Raw genomic sequence first — 7,624 nt, 5'->3', positions numbered from 1 at the left:
CTTTATTTGTTTTGCAGTTTTCGGAAACTGTTATGTGTATTCGTCCAGCCTTTATAATCTCTTCATCTTCATTTGAAATTTCATCTAAATAACCTGCTCCAGTGCCCATAATATCCTTCGTGTTCCCGTGTTTTTCTTGCGGTAAGTCGGTATCACAGCGAGATGGCTCGGCAACATACGTGTTAGACATTCGTGCCGTATTTGACTTAGGGAAACCACGGAAAACCTGTACCTTAGATAGCCAGATGGGGACTTGAACCCTGCTCCACCCCCATGTTCCTCCAGTGAGCTGAACACAGCGCCATCTCCTTCAATTTTGTACATCTCCTCCATTTGCATAAACGAACCATGGTTGTATCAACCAGTAGATAGAAATGTGTCTGAATGCAAACAAAATCTTGTTGTTAATGCATTATTATGCTGATGAAAACCAGATTTCATCTCTCTCTATACTCGACAACAGACAGCTACGCCACTAAGCATGTTGTGTTCCATGTACTGTGAGAAACAACTATGGATGTAAAAGAGAGAGCTCTGATAATCCTACACCAGAAAGTCTATTTCGAGTCGAGATATAATTGTACTGCTGAAAATATCTTCATCAGAAACAATGGGAACGGTGATACATCAATTGAGGTAGTGATGTAAATACATTTCGCAAATTAAAGAAGATTTAGATATATGTTGGGTCAGTGTCGCGAGACAAATGAGGACGTACTGGAATGGAGAAAAGTGTGTACCATGGGCTCTTCGTCTTACTGAGACAGCTTAATTCGAAGAAAAACTCCAGCGTCTAACTGAACAAACTACTTGAACCAGAAGTACGTCGGTATTACTCGTTCTTTCATATGTCTCCGTAGATAAAGAATTTATTTGATGATTGATACCTTTAAATTTTAGGATACTTTTGAACTTCCGGATATTTTTATACTTTATTACAGTCTAATGTCCTCAAGCTTACTTCATACATTATTACTAACATATATTTAAAATCTTTCGCTAGGTACGAAATTAATTTTGTCTTTCTAAAGTATCCCACCGGATCTCACTCATCTGCGATCCATTCTGAATGTAAAGGTCTGTTTTTCACGGCGTGTGCGTCTGTACCGAACCTGATTGATGGTGACACTGTAGTTTACAGGAACGTCGTTCCTCAACGAATGTAAGAAGGCGCAGAGCGATATAGATTTTATTTCCAAATGGTATACTCAATAGCAAGTCTCTTTAAACGCGGGTTCATTCAGGTTAATGTCCACAATCAAGAGGAAGACCTGATAGTGCACTATTACAGCGTTAATGATGATCTCCTGAAGGCCATCACATTGCTTAAGTTCCAGAGGGTAATAACACCACGAAGTGATGTGACCGAGCAAAGTGCTGGAGGGGTTAGCGCACCGAGTCCAACGATACACATCCCCTATCAAATGGTTCAAATGGCTCTGAGCACTATGGGACTTAACTTCTGAGGTCATCAGTCCCCTAGAACTTAGAACTACTTAAACCTAACTAACCTAAGGACATCACACACATCCATGCCCGAGGCAGGATTCGAACCTGCGACCGTAGCGGTCACGCGGTTCCAGACTGTAGCGCCTAGAACCGCTCGGCCACTCAGGCCGGCCATCCCCTGTCGGTCTTCCAGTTATAAAATTCGTATGGTTTCCCCAAATCGATCCCAGATCAGTCTTCCAGATCTAAAATTCACATGGTTTCCTCAAACTTATTAAGGCAAATGCCGGGATGTTTCCTTCGTAAAGGACACAGGCGATTTCCTTCCCCTTTCTTTCCACATTCCGAGTTTGCGCCGTGTCTCTGATGGCGTCGTCACTAAATGTTCCTTCCGGCCTTTCGTGAATGAAAGAAAGCAGACTGAGCGAACATGGTTAATTAATGACAGGGAAGGCAAATGGGTGATCTGAACTCAGTGAGTTAAGCTATATCCAATGTAACATACTCCAGTTCTCCAAGTGTAAGCATGTATCCTTAGGTATGATGGTTTTCCCTTCAAATAGTTTCGTGATATCATCTTTCAATGTACGTCATAATCCGGTAAGTGCGTACATACCTCCTCCTTGGCCGGCCGCTGGTGGCCGAGCGGTTCTAGGCGCTTCAGTCTGGAACCGCGCGACCGCTACGGTCGCAGGTTCGAATCCTGCCTCGGGCATGGATGTGTGTGATGTCCTTAGGTTGGTTAGGTTTAAGTTCTAGGGGACTGATGACCTCAGATGTTAAGTCCCATAGTGCTCAGAGCCATTTGAACCACTTTGAACCTTCTCCTCGAGCACAGCTTCGTTGCTGAATATCGTGAGAGAATCACGTGAAGTAGGCGTACCACCTGAAATCGGACCACGTATGACAGAGGACTGTAATGTTCCAGTAATCTTCAGATTGATGATAACTTCATCTTTAAGATAGTAAGAAGGCTAGACACGTCTCCCACAGCGAAGCATTTGAGTCCTAGTTTTAGGAAAATGAAGGAAACAATTTACCGTAACATTAGCGGAAGAACCACTCCGGTATTTGCTTTGAGTAACTTAGGTACATCACCAAGGACCTAAAGTGTACTGGACATAATTGCTGTTGTATGATCGTGGTCCATTAATCAATTTTTTTCCTGGCGCTTCGTCCAGAGCTGATTTGGACATCTTCAGAATTGAATGTAACTCCATCCTCTGTCTGGAGTGTGGAACTACGGCTGGTCAATTTCCAGTAATACAGTACCAATCGCCGTTATTTAGGTTTTATTTTTAGGCTACCACTTTCGACAGTACATTATGTTATCTTCAGGACTGCTTAAATCGAGTAACCTTCGTGTTACAAAATATAGCAGCACTCGTGAAGAGACCTGTTAAAAGTGCTGCTATATTTTGTAACACGAAGGTTACTCGATTTAAGCAAGCCTGAATATGACAAAATGTATTGTCGAAACTGGTAGCCTGAAAATAAAAATAAAACCTAAATAACAGCGATTGGTATTGAATTGTTGGAGATCTTCAGAATTGCTGCTTTATCCACCGAGTCCTACCAATTGACGAGTCGGACATCGGAGAGCGACATAAATACTATGAGAAGGGAGGGGAGTAATCGATAAAGATAATCTTTGTCAAAGGTAAAACTTAACTATCGAAGTAGTCTGCCCAAGACTAAATTTATTTATCGATTCTATAGAGGTACTGTCCATACATTACTAAGCTTCTTCGATGTTAAAATTGTCCCGATGCGGTCTGTGTAAAGCCATCGATAATAGTTCGTCAATGTCATTTTTATCTACAATGACTAACTGTAACCTACTTCTGTACGGAGAAGCCGTCGAGATACACAGTATGTACACAAAAACTGTTTACAACGTAGCACATTGATTTAGGTTCATTCCACACGAACAAATTTTGGTACAGGATGCTTTTGGTCTTTCAGGACGCTTTCGGCCTATGAAGTCGGGAAACAACCTCAAATTGGTGCACAAAAGCCACCTAAACTACAGAGTATGCACGCCGCACGACATTTCGGAAAAAGTCGTCCTTGAATATTAAAAACCCCTTGGCCTTGCACTTAAAAATAGTAAAATTGATGTAAATTCTTTTTCTAAATGTTGTGAATTTTAACAGCATAAAATTAACATACAGTCGTTTTGTTTGTCCGGCCTTCTCAGTGCGAACCTACTGTGCTGTGCTTGTAAGGAATAAGTTTAGATCGAGCTGTAAACGTAATTAGTATTTGCGTAACGTTTACAAAAGCCTCACGGGAAAGTTTGAAATGATGTTGTTAACGATGCAGTTGGCTAAGAAGCCACATATATATAGATAACTAGGTTCAATCTTTGAGAGGATTATCTACGCCTATCACGCCCAATTTTCGTGGTATTTATGTCACTTTCCGATGCTCAGTCCGCCAGTTGGTAAGATCTGCGAATCCAGGAGTACGTCTGATGAGGTGTAACGCAACTCCGGAAGAAACGTCAGGACAAAAAGAGTTTCATGCACCACGACCGTTCAGCACTGGTTTTTGTATGTCCATCCTTGTGCCTGGAGGTCAGAGGGACTACAGCCGTTCACTTATGTAAGAAAATGCAACACCTGGAGCCGTCCTTGTGATACCGTTTATTGTATGGCTTCCGGTTGATGGCTGGTGAGACAACATCAGAGTTACAGGTAGTGTGCGCAAACCAGTTATGTCGGACACCGATGCACCGTGTACTCGGACGGTTTCAGCCCCTTCAGCATCAGCTACGGCCTGAAGATGGTCCACTGAACCACCGAAACCGGAAGCAACACAATGAACGGCATCGTAAGGAGACCTGTAGGTGTTTCATGTTCTTACACAGCGCTGGAGATTCACCAGCAAGAACGATATGCGTGCCGGCCTCTGTGTCCGAGCGGTTCTAGGCGCTTCAGTCCGGAACCGCGCTGCTGCTACGGTCGCAGGTTCGAATCCTGCCTCGGGTATGGATGTGTGTGATGTCCTTAGGTTAGTTAGGTTTAAGTAGTTCTAAGTCTAGGGGACTGCTGACCTCAGATGTTAAGTCCCATAGTGCTTACAGCCATTTTAACAATTTGAAAGATACCCGTACAAGCTTTCATTGTAGGTATCGGGCGTATTTGAACACTGCTGCTTCTGAACGCGACTTCACTACCTTCAGTGCAGTGCTGTCTTGTTCGATATACGAGGGTTATTCGGAAAGTAAGGTCCAATCAGACATGAACTGGAAACCACAGTGACAGTCCGATGATGCTATGCACAGATGTGTTGGGCAGTGTTTTCAATATGCCAGTCGATCGCATCACGTCGCTCTTTTCAGCGAGCACGTAAAGATGCTTAGATCTCCTGCCAAGCAAGAGGGCCTGGTGAGAGATTTCACCTGATGTCATGCAGCGCGCCTAACGTAAGTGCCATGCGTTTCCTTCTTCATGACCCACTGTAGGGGCAATGAAGATGCTCCTGCAGCGTTTTCGATGGGAACTGTTTGATCACTCGCAATGCAGGCCGTAATTGGCTCCCTGTGAGTTTCATGTGTGCTCACAAAAACCGCGGCTATGAAGACATTTTGGCACAATAAAGAATTGAAGACTATCGCAGAGAACTGGCGGGAGACACAGGCGATGCCTTCTATGTTCAAATGTTCAAAAAATGTTCAAATGTGTGTGATTCCTTATGGGACTTAAATGCTAAGGTCATCAGTCCCTAAGCTTACACGCTACATAACCTAAATTATCCTAAAGACAAAGACAGACACCATGCCCGAGGGAGGACTCGAACCTCCGCCGGAACCAGCCGCCCAGTCTATGACTGCAGCGCCTCAGACCGCTCGGCTAATTCCGCGCGGCGCTGCCTTCTATGACGAGGGTGTTGGAAAGTTGGTAGCACGCTACGACAGATGTCTGAGTCGGATCGGCGACTATTTAGGGAAGTAAGTGGAAGGTGTAGCTAACTGTTGCGAATAAATCGGTTTTGTTTTCACAGTGGTTTCCATTGCGCAAGCGATCGGACCTTACTTTTCGAACAGCCCTCTTGATCTGATCCTGATATTCACGGATTTGAACCAAGCTGCTCCTGAATCCTAATCGAATGCTCGAATAGTTACCCTACCTCGTTGTGTGTGAAATATCAACCCATTAGTCACGTTCAGAGGAGGCGTGACCTGCCCAAAACGTGCCCAATGCCATGCTCTGAAACCTGCCACCTGTAGACATCTACATCTACATCTACATCTACATCCATACTCCGCAAGCCACCTGACGGTGTGTGGCGGAGGGTACCTTCAGTACCTCTATCGGTTCTCCCTTCTATTCCAGTCTCGTATTGTTCGTGGAAAGAAGGATTGTCGGTATGCCTCTGTGTGGGCTCTAATCTCTCTGATTTTATCCTCATGGTCTCTTCGTGAGATATACGTAGGAGGGAGCAATATACTGCTTGACTCTTCGGTGAAGGTATGTTCTCGAAACTTTGACAAAAGCCCGTACCGAGCTACTGAGCGTCTCTCCTGCAGAGTCTTCCACTGGAGTTTATCTATCATCTCCGTAACGCTTTCGCGATTACTAAATGATCCTGTAACGAAGCGCGCTGCTCTCCGTTGGATCTTCTCTATGTCTTGTATCAACCCTATCTGGTACGGATCCCACACTGCTGAGCAGTATTCAAGCAGTGGGCGAACAAGCGTACTGTAACCTACTTCCTTTGTTTTCGGATTGCATTTCCTTAGGATTCTTCCAATGAATCTCAGTCTGGCATCTGCTTTACCGACAATCAACATTATATGATCATTCACACACGCAGCAGGTGCGAACACCTGACTAGTAATTCCTTTCTGTCGCGCCGGAGGCATGTTTCGAGATGAACAAAGACAGCTGGCAAGGTATGGGAGACCGCTCGGCTAATTCCGCGCGACGCTGCCTTCTATGACGAGGGTGTTGGAAAGTTGGTAGAACGCTACGACAGATGTCTAAAGTCGGAGCGGCGTCTATTTAGAGAAGTAACTGGAAGGTGTAACTAGCTGTTGCGGATAAAACGTTTTTGTTTTCGCAGTGGCTTCGATTTCGCGACCGATCGGACCACACTTTCCGAAGAGCCCTTTTGATATGATCGAAGAAACCATTCTGATATTCATGGATTTGAACCAAGCTGCTCCTGAATGCTACTAGAATGCTCGAATAGTTACCCTACATCGTTGTGTGTGAAATACCAACACGTTAGTCACGTTCAGAGGAGGCGTGGTCTGCCCAAAACGTGCCCAATGCCACGCTCGCGTGTAGTCTGAAACCTGCCACCTGTAGACACGCTCAGCAGGTGCGAGCACCTGACTAGTAATTCCTTTCTGTCGCGCTGGAGGGATGCTTCGAGCTGAACAAAGACAGCTGGCTAGGTATGGGAGACCGCTCGGCTAATTCCGCGCGGCGCTGCCTTCTATGACGAGGATGTCATAGACTCAAGTGGCAGACTCTGCAAGAGAGGCGCTCTGCATCGCGGTGTAGGTTGCTCGCCAGGTTTCGAGAGGGTGCGTTTCTGGATGAGGTATCGAATATATTGCTTCCCCCTACTTATACCTCCCGAGGAGGTCACGAATGTAAAATTAGAGAGATTAGAGCGCGCACGGAGGCTTTCAGACAGTCGTTTTTCCTGCAAACGCGACTGGAACAGGAAAGGGAGGTAATGACAGTGGCACGTAAAGTGCCCTCCGCCACACACCGTTGGGTGGCTTGCGGAGTATAAATGTCGATGTAGATGTTGGAAAGTTGGACGAACGCTACGACAGGTGTCTAAAGTCGGAGCGGCGACTATTTAGAGAAGTAACTGGAAGGTGTAGCTAAATGTTGCGAATAAAACGTTTTTGTTTTCACCGTGGTTTCCATTTCGCGACCTATCGGACCTTACTTTCCGAACAGCCCTCTTGATCTGATCCTGATATTCATGGATTTGAACCAGGCTGCTCCTGAATGCTAATCGAATGCTCGAATAGTTACCCTACGTCGTTGTGTGTGAAATACAAACACGTTAGTCACGTTCAGAGGAGGCGTGGTCTGCCCAAAACGTGCCCAATGCCACGCTCGCGTGTAGTCTGAAACCTGCCACCTGTAGACACACTCAGCAGGTGCGAGCAACCTTACTGGTAATTCCTTTCTGTCGCTCCGGC

The sequence above is a fragment of the Schistocerca cancellata genome, chromosome 6, assembly GCF_023864275.1.
Source record: "Schistocerca cancellata isolate TAMUIC-IGC-003103 chromosome 6, iqSchCanc2.1, whole genome shotgun sequence".
NCBI lineage: Eukaryota > Metazoa > Arthropoda > Insecta > Orthoptera > Acrididae > Schistocerca > Schistocerca cancellata.
Note: the sequence above shows the minus strand (reverse complement) of the source record.